The sequence below is a fragment of the Saccostrea echinata genome, unplaced genomic scaffold, assembly GCF_033153115.1.
Source record: "Saccostrea echinata isolate AGI-Se365-2 ecotype Australia unplaced genomic scaffold, CSIRO_AGI_Sech_v1 ptg000081l, whole genome shotgun sequence".
Classification (NCBI taxonomy): domain Eukaryota; kingdom Metazoa; phylum Mollusca; class Bivalvia; order Ostreida; family Ostreidae; genus Saccostrea; species Saccostrea echinata.
In genome coordinates, this window is record NW_026889830.1 from 2,757,367 (window position 1) to 2,783,151 (window position 25,785).

General features: G+C 32.4%; 2 long non-coding RNA genes across 2 annotated transcripts; one reads left to right on the forward strand and one right to left on the reverse strand.

The window, feature by feature from the left end:
- Positions 1-13,434: 13,434 nt before the first annotated feature.
- On the forward strand, positions 13,435-14,212 carry LOC133176822 (uncharacterized). Its single transcript, XR_009719557.1, has 3 exons — positions 13,435-13,503; positions 13,716-13,821; positions 14,015-14,212. It is a non-coding gene; the product is annotated as an uncharacterized LOC133176822 (long non-coding RNA).
- A 5,780-nt stretch (positions 14,213-19,992) lies between these two features.
- On the reverse strand, positions 19,993-24,698 carry LOC133176814 (uncharacterized). The gene is made up of 3 exons (XR_009719554.1): positions 24,662-24,698; positions 24,001-24,075; positions 19,993-20,052 (listed from the first exon to the last, which is right to left on the reverse strand). It is a non-coding gene; the product is annotated as an uncharacterized LOC133176814 (long non-coding RNA).
- Positions 24,699-25,785: the final 1,087 nt, after the last annotated feature.

Here is a 25,785-nt window from a genome sequence, read left to right on the forward strand (position 1 = left end):
GGGGGGGGGGGTTGATATCACTCGTCGTCAAGCAATGTTGACTGTTACTAAATTCTATCTAGAAGGCGTGGTTTCATCATTCAGAGGGTAACAGTGTTTTTTAAACAAATGTTTCTCAAAGAATCAAATTCCAGTAATTTACATAAAAGTATAATATACCAAAATAACGATGTTGTATTTCCGGGCCCTCAGATACTCTTGCAAAAATCTATAATATACAGGCCAACGGACTAACAAGCTCATTTCATTAGGCCACAGTAAATAAATGCTGTGTTTTGCGTCCCCGGGCGAGCAGGGTTTTTTTTTCCCTTCAAATTAAAATGTAGTAAAACTGAAAAAAAAAAACTTCCCAGAAATACAAATAAATTGACAAGTGATACTTGTACTTCCTTTAAAGAGAAGTGACTGATGCTATCAAAATAAAGCATGCATTGAATTAGTTTTAAGCTCTACTTGTCGATTTTATATGATAGAAAGATTTTATGCAATGGTAGTGTGGACTTCTTATATCTCTTCCGACAGTTAATTTTGCCCGATTTAAATAAAACTTGGTATATACAAGTAGAGTACGCTAAGATACACAGAATTCTTTGTTTCACTTTTTTTATTTCAGTGAACGGTGTTGCCATGGTCACAAAAAAAGAATTTCTGTGACGTTCAAAAGTGCACTATGATTTCACCAATCTTGTAATTATAGGTTTAACTACATGGTGCACATGAAATTACACCAGTCAACGTTGTACATGTAGTGGTTATCTACATACACTGTACTACATAAAATTTCTTAAATACCACAGTGACTGGGATATGATCTTGATGCATACATAAAACACAAAGAGGAAGGACAACAATTTTATACCCAGTCTTCAGATAATGCGTTCATTCGTTGAACTTTATGAGTTTTTTTTTTTGGGGGGGGGGGGGGAGGGGCACTGAAACTCGTGCTAAATTATTATTTTTTTATTTTCATTTTGAATAAATAAATGATGAATTATTACTAAGGAATAAAATCAAAACACTTCAACTCTTGTAGCATGAAAATTGAATTTAGTGAACAGAACTTTTGTGGATTTGTGATCTCGGCAATGTGCTATCAATAGAAGGAAGAAAACTGGTTTTAGGTTCCTTAAATATTTCCAGAATTTCTTTAATGGAGTGTGCTCCAAAGCCCTGGTTCAATACCACCTGTATCCAACCTTATTAAATAATATATTATTTTTCTTAACCCCTTCCATCAGTATCATCAAAGTGGAAATTTGAAAAAAAAAAGTGGGGGGGGGGGGGATTCTCATACAAGTACACAAAATGTGGAGCGGGGGGGGGGGGGGAGTTGAGGTTGCTTAACATTGTCACTGATTTCTTTATTGAATGTAGATTTGATATCCTCAATATCACCCATAAAATTTAGTACTCTGTATTGTAGAAAAACCCAAGCGTGTGTCTTTCAGTAGCGTTTTTTCCTTGAACAAAGTAACTCTCATGGCCCCAGCCATCACAGTCTCAAACTTCACCACAACCCAAGTCATACGTAATTTCATACACAATTCACTAGTTCATCATAAACTCCAAGTTGTAAAGGACGGTGGCAGGGAGAGTGACACATTTTGGTCCCTAGATTTGGTAGGGCCAGTCTGAGGCATGTTACCGGATATTGCAAATGCAAACAAAGAATCTTTTAAGATATACATAGATATTTGATAAAAATGAATACAAATTTACTTTATTACTTTATTAATTCATTTATATAATGAGAATATTTTATCACATTGAAGAATACGGGCTAGGCTAGGAGATCAAATATTAAAACAGACTGATATATTTCAATTTTGGACCTCAAACATTACTTCCACTGAGACTTGAAATATAAATAGTAAATAATGCCTATCTCTTTACATATTTTCAAATTTGCTTTAAAAAAAAAAATGATAAAAAAGAACTTGTAATAAAAAAAACACCTGACCAGAAGGATCACTTGAATCTTTACAATTAATTTCATTAATAAGTCAACTAATTCTGAACAATATTTGCATATAATATACTGGTTTACACAGATATAATTATGTGCCACACACAACCAAGTACAAATTCAAATTACTTCTCAAATAAGTAAAAACCCTCACAAAGACTTCAAAATAAAAACTGGACCTTTATGACTAGGCTTAATTCATCTTTTTCCATTAAAATCATTTATTATTTTAAAAAATTAAACTCACTTTGTTTCTTCAGAAAAGCTAGGGTGTACTTTTATGATCTTAAAATTATATGAATGAAAATCTAATACACTGAAGATGCCAAAAGCCAAAATGCTTGCCTGAGACATTTTGTGTCTACTGTTCTTAAAAAGATTGTTTTTAAAGATTTTCCCCCTCCATATTCCTATAAAAAATGTTGACACTTCTATACATGTACAATTTAAACCCTAATTTCAGTCCGTTTCTAACCCCAATGCCCATAAATTAAACAAATTTAAATGTTGACACATAGATACATGCAAAATGAAAACCTTACTTTTAGCCCCAATGTCTATAATTTGAACAAAATTAAATCCATATGATGTTGTAATGTTTGCATATGACTTTGATTTATGTCACCCTGCTAGTTTTTCACTTATATCTATTTTTATGCAAAACATATAACCCCTTCTGCAGCTCTACCCTTGCCTTAGGGGCAATGAAAAAAACTTGAATCTATGCTCATTAAGAAAACTCTTGGATAACATTTGTCTTATATGACCAAATAGATCATAAAATGAAAGTTTTTAAATGTCTTTGACATTATCCCATTTTTCATATTTCTTCATTATCTCCCCTTGGAAAAGGATGCAGCCCTTTATTTGAATAAGCTTTATAACTCCTTTTAAGCTGAGATACATTGTACCAAATGTGGTTTACATTGACCAAATGTTAAAAAAAATTAGAAAATGTTAAAAGTTAATGGAGGTAAACACTCAAACATATAAATAATGCATTGTTGGACACCAAAGACTTCTTTTTATCAGAATTGTGCAATTGAACCTTTGCAATTGAGCCTTTGGATCAGGTGAGCTAAATTCCATATCCATGTTTAGCTATGGACCTTACTGTTAAACCAGGTGTGTTGTATCTCCTTGAAATAATTACACCATATACAAATGTAATTTTAAGGCAGTATGTTTTTAAATGTACTTTTAAAGCTTTAATTCAATTGTCACAGCAGATTTGGTGTAACTTCCAAGAAATATTTTCCGCATTGGCTGGCTCTCTCAGTTGGGCATTCAAGCACTCAAAATGGCTGCATGATTCGATCATTTTTCTGATGAACACTAGGAATTTTCATTTGTCCTGGTTTTCTTCTTCAGCCCACCATCATGCATGCATCTATATTGAAATTAAATTTAAATGATCATTTAATCAAGCATGTTTTAAAAAAAAACACTTCCAATCATAAAATCCTTCCTGCATATTTATACATTATCATTTTATAAACTGTATGTTGCCCTACAATGTACATGTACTTATGATGTGCTATTTTTGTTTTAAATGTAATCCTTATACATTCTACTGTTATATGTATATGTTAATTGTTATTTGTAAATGAAAATAAATTTCAAAATAACAATCATCTTGAGAGTATTGCATAAGCTTACTGGCAAGTCACAGTAATCTGGTTCCCAAAGGCTATAATTCTGTCAAAAATCAACAAAGTGTAATGAAATGCAAACTTGATCTGTAACTTATCCAGGTACACTCACATATACTTAAAATCAGCTGAATACACATGTATCTGCGAGTGTTTAGAAAAAAAAATCCAGAAAACCAAGTGACGAAGACTGACAGACAGACTGATGGACAGATAAGGGGGAAACCTATACTCCCCTCCGGTGTCACTGGTAGGGGATTAAAATAATTACATACGGTGTGCAAATATTTTGAAGACTCTCTAAAACAGTAGTTTATTCATTAATTTAAAAATGAACATCATAAAAATATTGATCCCTAAGTACATGTGTACATGAACATGATGTGTCATATACATGTAGAACATGCTTACTAAATAAATTAAAAGGAAAACCCCACTTTTCAGAGCATAGCTGTAATAAAACAAAGAAGTGTGGAAAACCAAATGGAACAGACTGACAGTTAGACCGTGAAGGAGAAAACCTATAGTCCCCTCCAGTTTCACCCACAGGGGACTAATAAAATAAGAAGTTTACACCCCCTCAAAAGTTAAAAGACCCAACTTTTTTTTAATTGAGAATTTTTTTTCTAAATAGTGATAATCTTACATTTGGTGATTAAAACAGAATATAAAATTTAAAACTAGATTCACATAAAATTATGATAAATAAAGAGTAAAGAAAACATTTTTTTAAACATTAGAAATTTTAATTGATCCTTTTTAGCAAATATTTTTCATCACTTGCATCATTCTTGCTATGGCAGATTAAGTAGGGCTCCGCGTAAAAATCATGCAGGTAGCACAGAAAAGGCGCTACATCGATAATCTGCAAATTCATTAAAACTGAGTTTAATATATTCATTTGGGTCTAAAATGAATGATAACGAATGGATTTGTTATAATTCTTCTTTTTTCATATAGCTAGGGATAGGGTACTCCAGGGGTAATTTTGTATGGATAGTGTGTAAATAGTGCATATTTCAGAAAATAATTTCTTCTAAACCCAAGAAGATGTATAAAATCTAAACACATAATTACAGTGAAAATGGAAAGTGTAAATTAAATTTACTCTAACATTTTTGTGCAAACGAAGGATTGAAAAGATACAAGGTGTTAAAAATCTGGTATTTGTGAAGATTCTTCGTATGAGTTATCTCCCTTAGGAAATTTATATAGGTGGCGGTAGTTAAAAAAAATGGCGGCCTCCATGAAAAGCTGTACTCGGCAAAGTTATTTTGATGCATCATGTGATGTTCATTGCAAATATCCGTGTGAATTGAGTAAAAATGATTGAAAGGAATTTACAAGAACAGATTGGACATAGAGCTCGTGTAAATTAAGAGGGAAAAAAAATCCGTGAAACGAGAAAGTGTAACCGTTAGCTTGGGAATATTACTGTGATCATGTTGATAAGGGTATCAGCAATTTTCCTTATTACTGACATCAGTCTGGTCTATGTCGGAAGTTTAGCTTCTAAGTTAATCCACCAGAATCCAAGAGTAAGCCCTCAGAGAGCAGTTGCAGTCCGATTGTGTCAGCTTACTCAACTTGGAGAGGGAAGATAATGTACCGGCGCCACCGGTACATTTGGACCGGCCTACCTAATTGAAGACCTACAGGTAATTGAAGACCTACGGAAGACCTAGGGAAGACCTACAAAAATATGGGCTATATACAGCAAAATTGATGTGATATTCTGATTAATCATGTCTTAAATATATAAGATACACAAAAAAGTTTTCTAAAAAGAAGTTTTAAAGTGTATTTTTAAAGCTCGGTATGGGGAACTATTTCTTCTCTCAGACGACCTATCGCAAGAACGGTAACTCTGGTTGACTTGTAAACAACAACACATGTTTATATTATCGGAAAAGGGGAATACACAAATAAAAAAATCCAAATGATATTTGTTGAGTTTTTCAATCATGTTTATAATAAAGATATAAGCTGGAATGATATGTATACTGTGGATTTGTCCTAAATCATGTAAAGTGAGATATCACTCTGAACTAAAGGCTTCAACACTAATGTGTTATATACACACCCTGAGGATATATCCGTGTTTTGATTGCAATTATCAACATACCCCACACTGATGAAGTTAATTTACAGTCAACATAGCAAGAATATATTTTAAAAAAATCTTTGAATTATATTATCTTCTTGAAGAGACACAAATTGTCTCTGCTACATGAAAGAATTAGATTTCTTAATATAATTTAAGATATGAAGTGAAGGAATAAAAAAAATCAATGAGTTTACATGTGGCTTGATAACATTTTGAAAAAAAAAAAAATTTCCAAAATGGTCACTTTTTTCCCTTAATCAAAAGCATATTTATCTTACAGTGGCAAGAACAATTTAAAAAAAAATTGAATGGCACAATGTATTTTAAAATAACCTGTCATGTATGCCAAGAAATACTAATTAAAACATTAAGAATTTTTTTTTAACATGTAGATCGAGCCAAAATTGATCTTGAACATATTTTTATTTAAAACAATTGAAAGGAAATGGAAACAGAAGTTCTGAAACTTATACTGGTTGACATCTCCTTAAAATAAGAACAATAAATATATCATGAAAAATAAATATTAGCTGAAATATGAATATAATAAGACTTTTAAGTGGAATCCTATGAAATATAAATGAACAGGACAGTTTAAAATATACAGAATTAATCAATGAATTTATGGATAGCAGCAAGAAATTATTCTGTTTGTTAATTACATACAAAGTATACAAATTCTTTTTATAATTAAACAAGTAACATGCATGTAATCACTTGAATGATATGACTGTATGCATATTTTGAATAAATTATTATTTTTTGCTGTTCAGGCTCAGTGAAATACGAGAAGATTTTGTGTGGATCTTTAAGAAAAATTACTTAAGATTTTTTTAGTTAACTTATATTTGATAAGTTTTTAACACTCTGTCAAAAGCATAAACATATTTACTTAAATTATAATATTTAATTTGTACATTGATATACCAAAATAATTTTTAAAATAAATTTAAAAAATTAAACAAAGGAATTCAGTGAAAAAAAAGTCCACTCATAGGATCTGGAAACTTGTTATAACAATTTAATAATTCATTTAAAAATATACATATATTTTATGATTGATCAAATTATGGTATTATATACACATGTAATATGTATATGTATCTGCTTTGGTTAAGTTTTTTGTTTTTATTTTATTTTATTTATTTATATTTTTTACAAAATAAAATAATATCTAATTGAATATTCCCTTTTATTATTTCATCTTTGATGTATTTATTTTTAAATATCTTCAATGATTCTATTTTTCTTCATTTAACTAATGATTTATTTACATTTTTCTGATATGTTTTGGTGAACAGCTGATTTGTTATTTACGCGAGTTATCGTTCTTGTGTTGGTCGTCTGAGAGAAGAAATAGTTCCCCATATCGAGCTTTAAAAATACACTTTAAAACTTCTTTTTAGAAAACTTTTTTGTGTATTTTATATATTTAAGACATAATTAATCAGAATATCACATCAGTTTTGCTGTATATAGCCCACATTTTTGTAGGTCTTCCCTAGGTCTTCCGTAGGTCTTCAATTACCTGTAGGTCTTCAATTAGGTATTCCCTATTTGGACAGCTGTTTGAACAGCTTGATAGGTAGGATTTAATTTAAATTCACTTCTTATGTACGGTTATTGATATTTTATACAGTAAAGTATGTATTGGGAAAATTGTTGGGGATGGCCAGTTCCTACATATATCAATATCATGTCCATTTTGAAAAAAATGACATCTTACACATATATATGTTAGAATAATGTTACTGTGTCTTGGGACAGGCCCTGACCACAGTTAGAATGCCTTCCATATTCCCGCAATGTAGCAGAAAATGGTGGAAACACTCTGAAATGATTTTGGAGAAAATAAATGAAATTGCATTGAAAAATAACCGTCAAGTTAATAATAACAAAGTTAACCTTTTTTTGTCACAGGGATACCTTTCACCCCCAAAAATTAATCCATATAATGTAAGAGTTCAACACTTTTGTCAACGTTTTTTTTACGCGATTCAAATTTACATGCCATGTTGACAGTCAGAAATCTCCGAATTGTTCAGAGTAAATGCATTGACCAGAGTTAGTTATGACACGATAGCTCAGTGTTTTTCTTTGAAGTTTGCCGTTCTGTATTAATTAGCAATACAGAACAGGACTACAGAGGGCAGAGCTGATTTCCATTCTGTATTAACCCTATATACTGTCTTGTATTAGCCAACTATTCTGTATCTAAAATACAGCACAGTCTAAAAATAGATCTGATTCAATTTATCAAAAGGAAGTACAAATAGTAAATGCTGAGTTTTTTCTTATTATAAAATTTGGAGAAATATATCCCTAGCAATGTAAAATATCAAAATTTCTCAATTTTTAATAAATTATTCCACACAGAATCTACACGTTATTTCAATCCAACCAAAAAGGAAAATTTGCTGTTATGGAAAGCATCCTATGTTTAATAAATTTCTGAAAACCTGTTTGCTTTCCCTGCTTTTTTGGGGTTCCCTTCAAAATAGTTAAGCCAATGGATTCACGGGTGCAGCATACATTATGTGAACTTCACACAGTCACACCCCCCCCTCCATTTTCCATTCTTCTCGTGCAAATCTTCTCGTGCAAACTCATTCAAGTCCATTTTGAGCATTTCTTTTTTTAACATTTCATCTTAAATTCTTATCGCTGACGACTGCCACACATCTCTTTCTCTTCGTTTTTAAATTTAATGTCGCATTTCAATAAGAAAATAAAAATTCATGACATCAAAGTTCATTGAAGTCTGTATCGCCTGCATGTGTATCTAGTTAAACTGAGATTATAAGACATCTGAAATAAATTAGGATCAGTCTCCATCTACAGCAAGGTTAAATTGTCCACCTTATCAATTAAGACAACGTCTCCCCTGTTGTCAAACTAATCTGACTAAATCTTACGTTGTCCGTGGAAATATATATCTACTGCGGAGGCATACTCCCCATCAAGGCCTCATCTACAGAGAGAACAAACAAACACTGGCAGTAGTTTGAATGCTGCACAGGTATAAAGTGGGCGGTGCTTTTTCTTGATTGATCATGTCACAAATCATTTAGAGAACTCGACAGGTTCTGTATTGTAGATACAAATCTGGGGGCGGAGACTAGTGCTATGCACTCGTCCACCCCCAAATTTGTATCTACGATACAGAACCCGTCTCATTCTCTAAATACTACTTATTGCCCGGTTTGTTTTGCTACATAACCTTGCTAATACACAGTCTTTCATTAAAACGGGTCTGTAGGAGAATATCATCTTAACAATAGAATGTTTTATCATCATATAAGACTTGGTATGAAACATTGTCTGTGCTCTCATCATTAATCAATACATGTCCCATACAACAACCATTATTTAACGTGGCCAAATTTAAGGGATTCAGTGGGAAGGCCCGGGCCATTAGCTTAAAAAATTCTTTGTTTGCAGTTGCCGACCTATAGTTTTTATAGTGGATAGGTAGTTTTTGTTTTTTTTAAAAATAAGTTATTTTTCAGACTTTTATTAGATAACAATTTATAGAGATATTCATACTTCAAGGGTTACTTAACATAAATAACCTTCACTTGATAAAAACAAAGATAAAAGATAGAACATTTTCAATATCCTGAAAAACTGAAACTTAAAAAAAATAATAATACAAAATGGCTAAAAAAAAAAAGTTTGGGTCAGGTGCATTTTCAGTGCGTGGGTAGGCAACTGCAAACAAATTAATTTTTAGCTCACCTCGACGAAGTCGAGATGAGCTTATGCTATACCCCCGGCGTTGGCGTCGGCGTTAGCGTCGGCGTCCCGGTTAAAGTTTTAAGAGCAAGTCCCATTCCCAAGTTACTATAAGCCCTACCTGGACCAAACTTGCATGGATGATGCATCTAGAATGGACACTGCCACACTTGCTTCAGATGCTGGATCTGACCTAGATTTTCCAGATGAGTGACCAGGTTAAAGTTTTTGGAGCAGGTCCATTCCCAAGGAACTATACGCCCCACCTGAACCAAACTTGTATGGATGATGCATCTAGGGATGGACACTACCACACTTGCTTCGGATGCTGGATCTGACCTAGATTTTCCAGATGAGTGACCATGTTAAAGTTTTTGGAGCAGATCCATTCCCAAGTAACTATAAGCCCTACCTGGACCAAACTTGCATGGATGATGCATCTAGGGATGGACACTACCACACTTGCTTCGGATGCTGGATCTGACCTAGATTTTCCAGATGAGTGACCAGGTTAAAGTTTTTGGAGCAGGTCCATTCCCAAGTAACTATACGCCCTACCTGGACCAAACTTGCATGGATGATGCATCTAGGGATGAACACTACACACTTGCTTCGGATGCTGAATCTGACCTAGATTTTCCAGATGAGTGACCAGGTTAAAGTTTTTGGAGCAGATCCATTCCCAAGTAACTATAAGCCCTACCTGGACCAAACTTGCATGGATGATGCATCTAGGGATGGACACTACCACACTTGCTTCGGATGCTGAATCTAATCTAGATTTTCCAGATGAGTGACCAGGTTAAAGTTTTTGGAGCAAATCCATTCCCAAGTAACTATTGGCCCTACCTGAACCAAATTTGCATGGATGATGCATCTAGGGATGGACACTACCACACTTGCTTCGGATGCTGAATCTGACCTAGATTTTCCAGATGAGTGACCAGGTTAAAGTTTTTGGAGCAGATCCATTCCCAAGTAACTATACGCCCTACCTGAACCAAACTTGCATGGATGATGCATATAGGGATGGACACTACCACACTTGCTTCGGATGCTGAATCTGACCTAGATTTTTCCAGATGAGTGACCAGGTTAAAGTTTTTGGAGCAGGTCCATTCCCAAGTAACTATAAGCCCTACCTGGACCAAACTTGCATGGATGATGCATCTAGGGATGGACACTACCACACTTGCTTCAGATGCTGAATCTAACCTAGATTTTCCAGATGAGTGACCAGGTTAAAGTTTTTGGAGCAGATCCTTTCCCAAGTAACTATAAGCCCTACCTGAACCAAACTTGCATGGATGATGCATATAGGGATGGACACTACCACACTTGCTTCGGATGCTGGATCTGACCTAGATTTTCCAGATGAGTGACCAGGTTAAAGTTTTTGGAGCAGGTCCATTCCCAAGTAACTATACGCCCTACCTGGACCAAACTTGCATGGATGATGCATCTAGGGATGAACACTACACACTTGCTTCGGATGCTGAATCTGACCTAGATTTTCCAGATGAGTGACCAGGTTAAAGTTTTTTGAGCAGGTCTATTTCCAAGTAATTATAAGTCCTTCTTAAACCAAACTTGTATAGATATTGATCTTGGGATGTACACTATCTAGAAAAAATATGATGTGAGATTTGCCTTACTTATAGATAACCTTCGTCGAGGTGAGCTTCGTAATCTTTGATTACCTATGTTTATTTTAGGCCCCTGGTTTATGGTAATTCAAATTGAAAATGAACATGTAAATTTTACTAATTAAAAGAAGTAAATGCTTTATGTGATAGGTTTTGATTTTTTAGCTCACCTGAGCCAAAGGCTCCAGTAAGCTTTTCTGATCACACTTTGTCAATTGTTGTTGTTCCAGGTGTCATTGTCATCTTTGTTTAAAACTTTTCACATTTTCATCTTCTTCCAGAACTGCATGGCAAATTTCAACCATATTTGCCACAAAGCATCCTTGGATGAAGGAGATTCAATGTTGTTCAAATGAAGAGCCTTGCCCTCTTTCAAGGGCAGATAATTAAAGATTAGTGAAAATTTAATGAATCTTTCAAAAATCTTCCTCTCAAGAACCACTGGAACAGAAAAGATGAAACTTATGTGAAAGCTTTATTACATAATGTAGTGGGAAGTTTGTTTGGATCATGACCCCAAGGGATATGGATTGGCCGCAATAAGCAATCAAAGTTTTACATATAGAAATACATATGTAAAAAACTTTATCAGTCTTTTTCTCATGAAAAACTGGGCCAAAAGGGTTGAAACTTTTGTGAAAAAGTGGCGGTAGCATGGGGCTTTAATGGGTGGTCAAAATTTTACTTTAAAAAAAATGTAGATACTAGGTAACAATCTTTAGAAATCTTCTTCTCAAGAACTAGACATACTGGTAGTATAGGGCCATAATGGGGAATCAAAGTTTCACACTAGATAGTGATAATTCTTCTTTTTAAGAACAGCAAAGCCATGATTAGTCATACAGATACATGTATATACAGGTGACTCTCGATGGCTCGAACTCCGATCTCTCGAAGTTCTCGATCTCTCGAAGTGAACCTCCGGTCCCGTTTTTTCCTCTATATAACTAAGCAAATTTACTCCCGATCTCTCGAACTCCCCATCTCTCGAAGTTCTCTATCTCTCGAACCAAGATCTGGGTCCCGTTACACATATTTCATTGTTTTTTACTCTCTATCTCTCGAAGTTTTGATTGCGCATGTATACATGTCAATCAAGCGTAAAATTAATGCAGCTTGGACTTACCTGGATAACAGTGAACGCCTGGGGCTGGGATGGACGTGTTAATTGGGTGTTTACATAGATGACGCTACACCTGTGAATCGTCCGAGAGTTGATATAATTAATTGGTTAACTGTTAAATTATAAACAAATCGCGTCACAACTTATTTTGACTGGACGGGACGATAATTTTGAGGAAATAATTTAGAGACGTGTCAGTAATTTTTCCATAGATTATGAACTTTAATATTATTAGAGTCTACACAATCCCAGTTTGGCAAACATTGCACAAGAAATCCTATCTCAAGAACTGAATACCGATTACGAACAATCTTGTGAAGGACCGATCAAGCCCGGGGGAGAGCCAATTAGACAATTGCTATTCAGGTTTCATGTAATCATGAAATGAGAACAAATAAATATTGAAACTTAAAATAATCATTTTATTTATTCAAAATACGATCATTGTTTTTGAAATTAAGTGAATTACCTGTAAAATATGAAAGAAAACGTGCAATGACATTATCAACATATACTTCCGGTATGTACAATAGTAGAGCAATGATGATGGGAACTGAAAATTCCGGATTTTATTCACTTTCTATCTCTCGAACCCCCCGATCTCTCGAACTTTTCTTACGGTCCCTTGAACTTCGAGAGATCGAGAGTCACCTGTATTGAAGAATCCTCAAGTAGTGTAGATTGAAATCTGTTGAAATCATGAACCCCTGGGATAGGGTAGGACCACAATGGGGATCAAAGTTTTACATACGAATATATATTAGACTCAGGTGAGCATTGTGGCCAATTGGCCTCTTGTTTGCTCTACCCATGTCAACATGGCACTAGTCAGAAATGATAACTAAATAACAAAATCAAGTATGGACAGAAAAAAAAAATCAACCAAGATATAAAAACCACCAAAAAGCTTGATTTATTTAATATATATATTTTTTCAGACAAGGCTGTTTATGCACATTTTTTAACATTACTGATGGTATAATTTGTAAAAGATATATCACTGAAAATTCTATTAGTCTTGTCAAGCTATTGCTGACTTATATTTGACTGGCCCAACAACATTTTTAATCTGAATAGGGTTGTTAAATAGGTATATTTAGTTGTCTTTATACCTACTCTCTCTCTCTCTCTCTCTCTCTCTCTCTCTCTCTGTATGTCATATTGCATATAAATCTAGATGAAAAATATTCCTTGTTGTTTTTCAAAATGATCAAGAACTTGTTTGACTGAAGAGATAGAATGAAAAGGGAAGACCCAAAAGTGTTTTATAACAGGTACTGTGAGAGTACTGGGTATTTGATTTTGTAGTTTTAATTTAATCAGTAGCAAGATTACAGAATTCATAACTGGTTACAGTTTAAATTGTAATATGGTTAAAACCTGAGACATAAATGATAGAAAATATGGTAAAGATATTTTACATATTTCATAAGTTAGTAATTTGAATTATATACTTTTGAAATGAAACCCTATATCATTTTCACAGAATGCGCAAGATGGTTTGCATCATGGTTATGAAGGAAAAGCTGACAGTATTTTTGAGACAGCAAGAAAAACATCATTGCACACCACCAACTAATAAGACTCCAAAGGTGGGGGACCACATGCCATGCACATGCAACCATTTGAGATTTTACATGAAATTACTGCATTACATACATGTAAACTTGAGATTCCATGTAAAGTAGTTTATAAATTTAAAAAAACCCTTTAATACCTTTAAATCAATGTAGAACAATGAGTTTTAATGTGGTAAATGATAATTATATGTAACTATTATTTTAGGAATAACAAAGATTAGAGTTTAAAGAATGGATTCAATGCTGGTACTTGGATAAAGATAATCAGGCATGGACTCTCATCTCCTATGGATCTTCAGCACCTTTAGGTTACAGTTTTATATTTCATAAGAAGAGACTCATAAATAAACAAAGGACAGTCAGTTACTACAAAAGAGAAGCATTGGAGATTAGTGATATTTTGTTCAGCATTATTGCATCTTACAAAGATGTAAACTATTAAAATATTGTTTAAATCTATCAATTAATGATTTTGATACATGTACCAGTAATTAATAATTTTGATGTGTGGTAAACTGGTAAAATTGAATGGAAAACAAGCAGATGACTTGGTAATGATGTGTAAAAAAAACATCATTCATTTAATTAATACATGCAATTGCATGCAGTTAAAATTTGGTCAAAATTCTTGTGGTGTATATTGAAAGGTGTAACCAAGAGGGAAACATAAAATGATTTTCATATTATCATTAAAATAAAAGTCAAGTTGTATATTATACAATTATTTCTGTTTTTGAGGTCATTATAATGGTTTGGCTTGCCTAGATGTATGCATTCACCGATCCTAAAGAAGGAAGTAAATATTGTCCCTTGATGATTGTTGGATCAATATATTAACCCCCCCCCCCCCCCAAAAATAAATAAATAAATGTAATTTCAATTTTTGTATAATACCATATGTATCATACCCATAGGGTATGGTGTGTACAAAACAAGCATGAGCTTTTGATTTGGCTGTTGGACTTTAAAAAAAAATTTTAGGCTGAAAAAAACCTCAAAAATGGGATATGATACTGTTTTTGTAAATATGGATTATCTCCCTTTTCAGCTTAAAATTAGAACATTTTACTGGTCATGAAAATATTTTGATTAAATGAAAAGTAAAATTGTGTTGTATTTCAAATTGGAAAATTGAGAATTTTTTTTGAAATGTCAATTTATTCTTACATGCATACCCGTTATATATTCATGATATGTGTATAGGGCATATTTATTGTACTGTGACAAAAAAAGGGAAATTGCCATTTTTTATATGAAACTCATCAATCGTTTTGGGAAAATAATAATCATTTGCACAAAAATGTTTTTATTATTTTATTTGCTATAGGGTATGGTATCTATGAAATTAGCATGACCTTTTGGTTTGGCTGTAGGGTTTTTTAATTTTTTGATAGCTGAAAATCCTCAAAAAATTGATATTTTGCTGTTTTTGTCAATATGGATTATCTCCCTTTTCAGCTTTAAATTGGAACATCTTACAGGTCATGAAAATATTTAGATTAATTAAGATAAGTAAATAATTGTGTTGTATTTGAGTTTGGAAATGTAAAGAAATTGTGTTGAAATGTCAATTTCCTTTTACATGCATACATATACATGTATGGCATATATTGTACTGTGACAAAAAAAGGGAAATTGCCATTTTATTTATGAAACTCGTCAATCAATTTGGGAAAATAATAATCATTTGCACAAAAATGTTTTAATTATTTTATTTGCTATAGGGTATGGTGTCTATGAAACTAGCATGGCCTTTTGGTTTGGCTGTAGGGTTTTTTAATTTTTTGATAGCTGAAAATCCTCAAAAAATTGATATTTTGCTGTTTTTGTCAATATGGATTATCTCCCCTTTTCAGCTTAAAATTAGAACATTTTACTGGACATGGAAATATTTTGATTAATTATGAAAAGTTACTATTTGAGCTGTATTTGAATGAGAAATAAACAAAAATGTGATTTATTGTCTGATTTTCTTTTAATTTCATATGAAATATTGATATTTTTGCCTATTTTTAGAGGAAATTTCAGCCATATTTTACCGAAAACAGTTTAACTGTTGCCATGGCAACCAGACACAGAATTGATAAAAAATCATTTTATTTTTTGTAGTATCTTAGCATACTCTACCAACATGCAAAGTTTGAAAAAATTCTGAAACCCCCCATGTATCACCCCCTGCATGATTTTTACACGGAGCCATACTTAAAATTTGAAGAAAGTAATTATCAAGAATATTAGATGTAAAGGTTGCAGGGGCTTTTTAATGACAATATTGTGTGTAGGAAGTTTTCACATTTATACACTGCGCTGTAGAAAGCCTGTCCATTGCTAGAATTCATTCACTATTCGGTGTCGCCTGCAGATTGGCACTGAGGGATCACTTTACCAAGCATCTGTCTGTGTCTAGCTGTCCGTCTGTCTGTCACACCCTATATCTCAAGAACTGTTAGAGGTATGGATTTGATATTTTGCACATACATTGCTTGGCACTACAGCTTTTGTAAATTATCATGGAGGTACCGACCTTGTGACCTTTGACCTTGACCTTTAAAATAGTTCATAGTGCTGATATACAACATATATTTGACATTTAAGAGGTAAGTCTATGCTATTTAGCATGTATACTATTTGTCATAAGGCAATATAAAAAATATCAGCATTACAATCCACTTGACCTTGACATTTGACCTAATTTGCAAAAAATATCTTGGGCAGTTAATTAAACTTATGAATATTGAATTTTGAGAGGCAGGGTTTAGATAATTAGCATTAATATATGTTCATGATCTCATGATTATGTACTTTGAAACCGGCTATGATATTCAGTTACCAGACAAACTTTAATATATTCAAATACTATGAAAATAAATCATGATGGGTATTTCACAATGGATCATGTAGACTAAGATTTGCAGTAAACACATGGTAAAGATAGACTGAAATCTCTTTTGAATGCTTATTGGAAACATGTTTAGCTCATGAAAAAGTACTTTGAAACTGTATAATATTCTGATACCACACAAACTTATACATGTATTCAAAATACCATAAAAATACATCGGGATCAGTATTCAACAATGGATCGTGAAGACTGACAATGGTTGCAGTAAAGACAGACTGAAATCTTTTGGAGGATTGTTGGAAACAATTAATAAAATGATAAATAGTTATTTCTAATAAATTCAAATTTAAATGTTTATTTGACATGTCTTTGAGGGTTAAGGAACCATATTTTCTTTGATTGTCAGATTCTATTGCAGTCGTATACTTAATCCATGTACGTCTTTTTTTTTTTACAGGCAAATGCATGAACTATCAGTTTATCATACTTTATATATAGTAATTAAGTAAAAAGCTGACCATGCACTCATAGATTTGTTTACACCTGAAATGAAACTACAAAGCAGGTGACACATGTGTTCCTTGAAACATGTACTCTTGTTTAAATATGTTGTCTACATATACACTTAATGTCTTCAGCATATCCCTCTTATCGGTTAAATTTACAAAATTAACTGACATGTCTGCTTTTAACAGATTTTATCTAAAAGTATTTAATGATTTTATTGCAATTATAAATTCATTAAATCTATATGTCCTTTATTTGTCACACATAGTCTTTTAATTAGGGGTGTATTGTTATACCAGTTAATAATACATGTATGGAGATACCTTTCAACTGAAGTTGGTTTCCAGTTAAAAGCAATAAATTATCTTAACTCTTTTTTTTATTTGTCAATTTAAAAATTAGAAAAGAATTCAAGTCATCGTAAAGTACATTGTACTTTACAAAATGTAATTTGTTTTTTTTGGTTTTTTTTTTTGTTTGTTTTTGTTTTGAGATATAGAATTTTGTATTAATTATTCTATAAATTATATTTAGGCCAAACAAAAAAATATGTGTGGTTCCGCTTACACTTCCAAAAAAATTAGGGTAGGTAGGTAGGTAGGGATTTTTTTTAAATTTTTTTTTTTTTAACAAAATGATTTTCTTAATTTTTTTCTAAATAATACCTATCACTGCTTTGCAAATGGCATTTAGATGTGGTGTGATAATATACTAGTCAATATTGGTCGGGGACACCTATATGCTAGCTTGCTTTGGATTTAACACTATTAAACACTTGCAATATGTTTTGCAAGGAGGCCGTCATTGCTGAAACTAAAACTTAAACTGGAGCCATTGATGGAAATCAAAATTCCGGAAAAAATATGAAAATTGCCAAAAAAAAAGTTAGGGTCGGGGGTATAAAATAGGGAAGGTCGGGTAACCGGAACCACACATATTTTTTTATTTGGCCTTATAAACAAACCTTATTTCATAATGATTGAAGAATGCATTTATTCCTAACAATTTTACAGTGAAAACTTTTATGATTTTTTATATTCTACAGTAGAACACGTAGAACAGAAGTAAAAAAAAAAGTGATATGCATCAATATATATCATAAAACACAATTAAGTCAAAATATTGTCATGATTAATTTTTTTTTTGCATTTCGATACTCATCCCCACTTTTAACTCAATGAATCTTTACTCTAGACTTTGTAATTTTTGAATGAGAAAGCATTTATGAGATTAGATTCAAAGCAAAGCTAGGGGCTGACAACAAAACAAGAGGCCTATGTGCCACAACACTCACCTGAGTCACTTTGGCCCTGCTGTTCTGCAACAGGTTTTCCCCCAATATACATGTATTTCTATGTAAAATTTTGATTGTATTTTGTGGCCCCATCATATATATAGTGGCCATTATTTGTTAAAAAAAATGAATCTACGCTACCAGAGGATGCTTCCACATTAATATGATTCATCATGGCTTTGTTGTTCTTGAGAAGAATTAAGCGTTTTAAAGATTTACCCAATATAATCCCTATATTGTGCCCCAGAAAGCTTGCACCTAATTTTCATCTTTTCTAGTCCAATATTTCTTGAGAAGAAGATATTTAAATTTTTTTCCTATATATTTCAATGTAAAAGTTTGATCCCCTATTGTGCCCCACCCTACCCCCGGGGGACATGTTTTGAACAATTTACAATCTACACTACCTCAGGAAGCTTTCAACTACATTTTATCTTTACTAGTCCAGTAGTCTTGAGAAGAAGATTTTTAAAGATTTTTTTTTCCTATATATTTCAATGTAAAACATCCATTCCCTATTGAGGCCTCACCTTACCCCCAGGGGCCATGATCTGAACAATTCATCATCTACAATTCCTTAGGCAGCATTTATATAAGTTTCAGCTTTTCTGCCACAGTGGTTCTTGAGAAGGAGATATCTAAAGATTTTTCCTATAAGTAAGTAAGTATTGTGCCCCCCCCCCCCCCCCCAGTGGCAAGATTTAAATAATCTAGAATCTACACTACCTCAGGAAGCTTCCATATAAGTTTCAGCTTTTCTGTCTCATTGCTTCTTGAAAAAAGATGTTACAATGACCCCACCCTATTTGCATTTTCCTGATGATCTCCCCTTGGAAGGGAAATTGGCCCTTCATTTTAACAAGTTAGAATCCCCTTTACTCAAGAATGTTTTGTACTTTGCTTAAATTTGGCCAAGTGGTTCTTGAGAAGAAGTTGAAAATGTGAAAAGTTTACAGATGGACGGACAGACATGTGATCAGAAAAGCTCATTTGAGCTTTCATCTCAGGTGAGCTAAAAACTCAAAAAGAGGGAAGGGGTGTAAAGTCATACATGCACCTTGTCCTTTAGCTTTCATGAAAATTGAAAATATATGTATTTAAAAAAATCAATGAGAGAAACTACATGTAAAAATTAGTTAAAATTAAATGGTAGTAATCATAATTGTTAGGTTATTAACAATCAAGATAAATGTTTAATTCAATTACCAATAAAGAGATCCAAGTTTAAAGCCATATTTCCAAAGGTTGATTCTTTGTCATCAAAACTCCTAAAATCCGTCTTAGTCTTAACTTGCACATCTTCCTTGAATTTTTGACAATCATGATTTTTGTTAATTTTGTCAGTTCAACAGTATTTCCTGACTTTATGGAAGTCTGAAGAAAGTCCTGAGGATTACACTCTACTATTCTTTTTTTTCACACTCCCATGGAAGTTATTCTGATTTGTCATATTTGGTTTCTCACAATCCTTAAATCTTTCTAATGTGGCTATACATGCTTCCTTTAAACTTGGTTGATATCATGTGTTCTATAATCCAACACAAGCTGTAGAACAGACGTCCTTCTTCTTACAGGGTTTGTTGCTAAGAAATGTTCATAACTGAAAAGATAAAGTGATTCCCATCTATTAGAATGTTGAAGACCTTTAATGAAATATCAAGATTACAAACAGTATTCAAGCTCAAAAGAGGTGGGATGAGTTATAATGGAGGAATAAGCATCCCCTGTCAACTAGTTACACCTGCTGTGAGCTCCTTGTCATAATAGGGTGAATGGATAAATCTGTAGACACTTCAGTATGAAAATAACAGCCTAACAATTTCTGTATGAAAACATCAGTAAACACTTGACTTATCTGTAGACTGTATTTGTTAACAAGGTCATTGTAACAAACACAGAATTTGCAAAATGTTGGCTATACCTGTATCATCAACTTATTTGCCAATAGCTTGCCTCATTTTAGTTATTGTTTGTACTTGGTACACATGCTCTTGCCCTTTGAATCAAATGGGAGACTTAAACTCCATATGCAGGTGATAATGCTACATAAGTAAGAGAAGTTAATAATAGAAAAATTAAAGTTACGTGTTTATCATAAAGTTTAATTGTTACCTTGCCATTAATGTCTTTAGTAAAATATTCAAATATGAAACAGATGTATAAGCCTCTGTGGTGTCTTCAATTTTGAGTTCAAAGAGATACACATGTGAATGAAAAAAATTAAATATAATGAATAGTGATCAATCTAAGAAAATCTATAAGCAATACAAATCTGTGAAGTGCCTGGCAAAAAACAAGGACCCTCTGGAAATTCCAGAGGTGGGATCAGATGTCTAGGAGGAGTAAGCATCCTCTGTTAACCGGTCACACCTGAATAAGTTAATGTAGGAATAAAAATGAATAATTACTATCCATTGATAAAGCATCATCAGTATATCATTATACATAATATATCTAGTAATGTAGCGTTAGTATGTATAGGACAGGAAATACAAAATATAGTTATTTATAAAACAGTGTATTTTCAACTTCAGGTCATCATATTAAGAAAAATCCTATATTTCCAAACATTGAGGAGGACTGGTGGCTTTCATTTGTTTCATTGTATTTAATCATGTAAATAATGTACCTGACCACAAACATATGGCATGTGGCTTACATGTAATCGTGCTATATTACGCATGCATCAAAATTTAATTCTAATTATTGCTTAGTGTTCACACGGAGTTAATGCAAAGAAATTTGATGCGCAGTAAATTAATTTGAATTAACTTATTTGCATAAATTCTCCATGTGAATGTGGTTCAAATTTAATTTGTATTAACTTACGTTCAATTCGAATTAAACCCTCCTTGTGAAGACGACATAAAATGTACATATCTCATACTGTACACCCTCAACAAAGTTTCACAACCAGTTAATACATATTCTTTTCAGCTGTCAAAATCACATTCGCATGATTAAAATGAAAGTGAATGTTAAGTTGAATACCGATCCCGATTAGACTAAAGACAATTAAAGGACTGTTAAGGACCCTCTATACACTAAATCAAAAATGTTTTTAGTCCAAGATAAATAAATTGAATACTTTATTTGCATGTGTTTTCTCACTTAAATAAACAATGTGTAGAGATTTCTGTTCATCAATACTTTAATGTCTTTGAATATTTTTCTTAGGGTGTAATGTACCCTATGCTGAACATGTTGAAATTCAAGAAAGTAAAGTAGATCTGATTAGCTCATTATGTATGCCTTTATATAATATGATTTTCTTATTCAATTGTTAAGAATGCTTGCATTAACTAAAATTCAATAACAGACTGCTAGGATTTCAATAGATTTATTAAATTTGATTTAGACCCCAGGGCGAATTAGTCTCTATCTCCATAAAATACCATAAAATCAGAGCTCTTTGGTGTACAGTATATTCAAGTGGAATATAATTTAAAATTGACATAGAGTGTAATTGATTTGTATGTGAAAACTGAAATTAAAATAATCATGGAGGGTAAAAAATTGGGAAGGGGTTACAATCTTTCAGATTTCTTCTAATTCCATCAAAAAATATATACAGAGAGCTTAATTTATGCAATCTAAGTAATACACAGATGATAACATTTCTTGTTCATTTGAAATTACATATAATATTCTTGGCACACAGACTTGTTCACTATCAACAACATGTTTACCTTTTAAATGAAATTTTAATATCTGGTTAAAGTGGTAACAGATACTCTTTATTAACAAACTTCTCTTAACATAATTGATCACTCAGGTTTACAGGGTCTGCCAGTCAATCGATATCAAACATTAATTAATAATGATTCCCTCTAAAAGATTATGAGGCCCCTTATATTTTTTGTTGTTATTGTCTTGTCTTTTATTGTCTTGTTTAGTATTTTTAATACACTTACAAACAACTTGTTCCTTAACACTAAATAATGATTTAAGTTGACTTTGGTCTGGGTAATTACTGTGCTTTTCCAGTCACTGCACTTAAAAATACTAAATGCATCTGCTGTAAGTTTTACTCGCATTAAGGTGTTGATTATATACTGTAGAAGCACAAATTTTCGTGGGGATAAAATTTTGTTATTTGTTATCTGAGAAGGTTTTGTGGGCATTAAATTTCGTTGTTACGAATGTAACCCTACTCATTATACTGAAATGTAAAATTTCATGTGGGATTTAATTTCGTTGAATAGATAATGTTAACAAATATGGTTAACAATGAACAACTGTCGAAATAAAGGAATGTTTCTGCTTTAAAAGCATATACATGTATTGTATATATATATATGCATGTATATATATAAAATGTAGCTTCTCTGGCCTTTCTATTGATAATGTAAATAAGTGAGCAGAGTCATCTAGTGTGATTACATTTTTTATTACTTTGAGGGGAAAAATCATAAAACCTGTTGAAATTTTTGATTTTTTTATTCTATCGGTAATTGCTAATAGATCCAGTTTTACATAATGCCAATGTTAGCTTCACTAATTTATGCATAATTAATCCCATATTCAAAAAAAAAAAACAAAAATTACTTTTCCCTGCATTTTCCAGTGCCTCATGTTAGAGTGGGAGTGAGTTTAAAAAAACTGCAAGATTTCAAACAGCTGCAAATCTCTGTTATTTATGTCTCTATGATGTACACCCTTGATGACAGAAAACTTTTGAAGGATTTTGAATATTTGTAAATGTTCAATCATAATTCCATATAACATACTTGTATTCTCTGCATTTGGAAAATCTTAATTTTCATTTATTTTTTTTTTTTAAATCCCTGAATGGAAGTAAATCTCTTCATTTTGAATTTCAGTGGTTGCATTATACCCCAATAAATACATGTATAAGTGTGTATCCCTCCTTCTTTGTTTTTTTGTTTTTTTTTTTGTTTTGTTTTGTTTTTTTTTGTTTTTGTTTTTTTGTTTTGCTGAAAATAAAAGTGTGCACACAATAAAAGAGAATTTATAGTAGTTCTTATTTGTTTAATATATTAATACATTACATGGTATACCCCAATGACAACAATGGCCAATGGTGTAGTATTAATTATCTGTCCTGTTTATTATGGAAAATAGCTAAATAATGAAAATTATTGGTATGACTGTCAGTTGCAAACATCTTTTTTTTTAATATCCCATTTAAATAATTTTATTTTACTTTTTATCTGGACTACATGTATCACTGGTGAAGTTCCATCTTTGTCCTTTAAACTGAACCTTTAATTTTTTTATACTGGCACAATTAACTGATAACATACAGACTTAATTTTAAATTTATTGATCCTCCCAAATATTTGCCGGTCTTGGGCCAACAGACTGTCATTAAGGTAAATAAATATTACATGTAAAACACTGATTCATGACTGTAGTATGAAACAATGCAGGAAAAGGTATACAGATCATGCTGATACACAAACACATTATCATGAACATGAACTCAGATCATTAGAACTTCAGGTAGTGTTTGTTTTTTTCCTGACATGTAGCTTAAATTAATTATACTATTAAATGAATGAATATTATATAATTGCATTCATACCATAAACTTCTCCCTGCTGTGTTCTGGGAATCCATGAACATTGATAATTTTCTGATCCGAAATCAATGAATCTACCTGAAATGTATTATAATAATAATAACATCAGTTTTAAAACATGAATTCCAGGATGATAAATAAATAGGAAAATATTCTCTAATGACTGTAACTTAGTAGAAGTCGCATCATTTTCATGAATCATCACAGTCAGGGACCTATATACTAGTATATAGGTCCCTGTCACAGCTATATTTACATATTCTCTCAAAATTGTCTGTATGCAATAATGAGTGCATGTCAATAAAATGACAAGTATCAATCTTTAAATTCTCATACTTTGAAATCTTTGTACATTAAAATTAGGGCATGTCACTGTCTAAATGCACAGCATGTCTTTGACATAAATATCAACTTATATTATAAGCTGCACTATATCTTCAGTTTGTCAGGGCTAGAAGATCACGTTGACGCAGGGACCTATACATGCTTAACAATTATATCATTATGTCCCTGGGAGAAGTAAACAGCTGCCCCCCCCTCCCCTTTCATAATTTAAATGTGCAGAAATTATTTCTAATATTCACGCCTCAGAAGTACATGTGTTTTTTTAGTTGACAGCTTAATGTGTACACAATATTAACAATGATTTTAGTAGCCCACGTACCTATATATAACCCAGGCAGACTGAACGTTTCCCCTGCCCATAACACATGGCGTGACCGACTCTACTTTCGTTTTTAATACGAAACCTTCGAACTTGACATGACACATAAACAAGATGCGAAACGCAAGAAAACATTTAAAATTTTTGACAATATATTTTGCTACACATTGCAAAAGATCAACGTTGACTCAATAAAATTGAAATATTAGATGCAGAAATAGTTTCTCTCCGCGAGTACAACAAATGCCAATACGGAACGTGTTTATTTTCCCGGAGACATACATGTAGATATAGAAAAAAATTTCTTTATGTTTTTACTAACATTAATAATAATAACTTTTAGTATATTGGTTAAAACCATTTATACTGCAATCATGCAACGATGCACATTGTAACTATACAGCATATACATGTATACATACCGTAGGAAAAATATTGAGTAGACAATAATGCCGTAATGTCATAATGGACACATATCTTTACTCATTAATTCATAGGCCATATTTAATACATAAAATTTTTCATTTATTTATTTACAGATTTTTTACTTACCTTTTACAAAGTTTACTTCATCCTCATGTACATGACTAAGTGTGAAACGGGTACTGTATTATGATGTCATTTACGACGTCATTTGATGTAACGAGCATGCGCACTCGCAATGTGTGTAAGTCTCGCCGAGAAGAAAAAATGATGGATCCGTGGTCATCTTATACACACTCATTACACAGATCTCATGCATCCGGTCAAATTAACACTTCATTTTTTTGAAATGGGATGCATCCTAGGACATTTTCCAGTTGATTTATGATAAAATCCAACTGAACACCACCATTTCGTGTTCATTTGGATTTTTCCGTGTTCATTTAAACGTGTGCCGTCTAAAGCACGTGTCCAATTGACAGGGTTTACAAACACACATAGTGTGTGTGAGGGTGTGTGTGTGTGTGTGCACACTTTTATTTTTTCCAGTCATAGACTGTACACATTTAAAATCATTAGGGAGAACAGACTAAATCAGGGAAATAGAAAGAAATGCGAAGTAAAAATATATAGGCTTAGATAGATCTAATATTAAAGAAAAATTACAATAATAAGATAAGCTACACACACACTTAACAAAC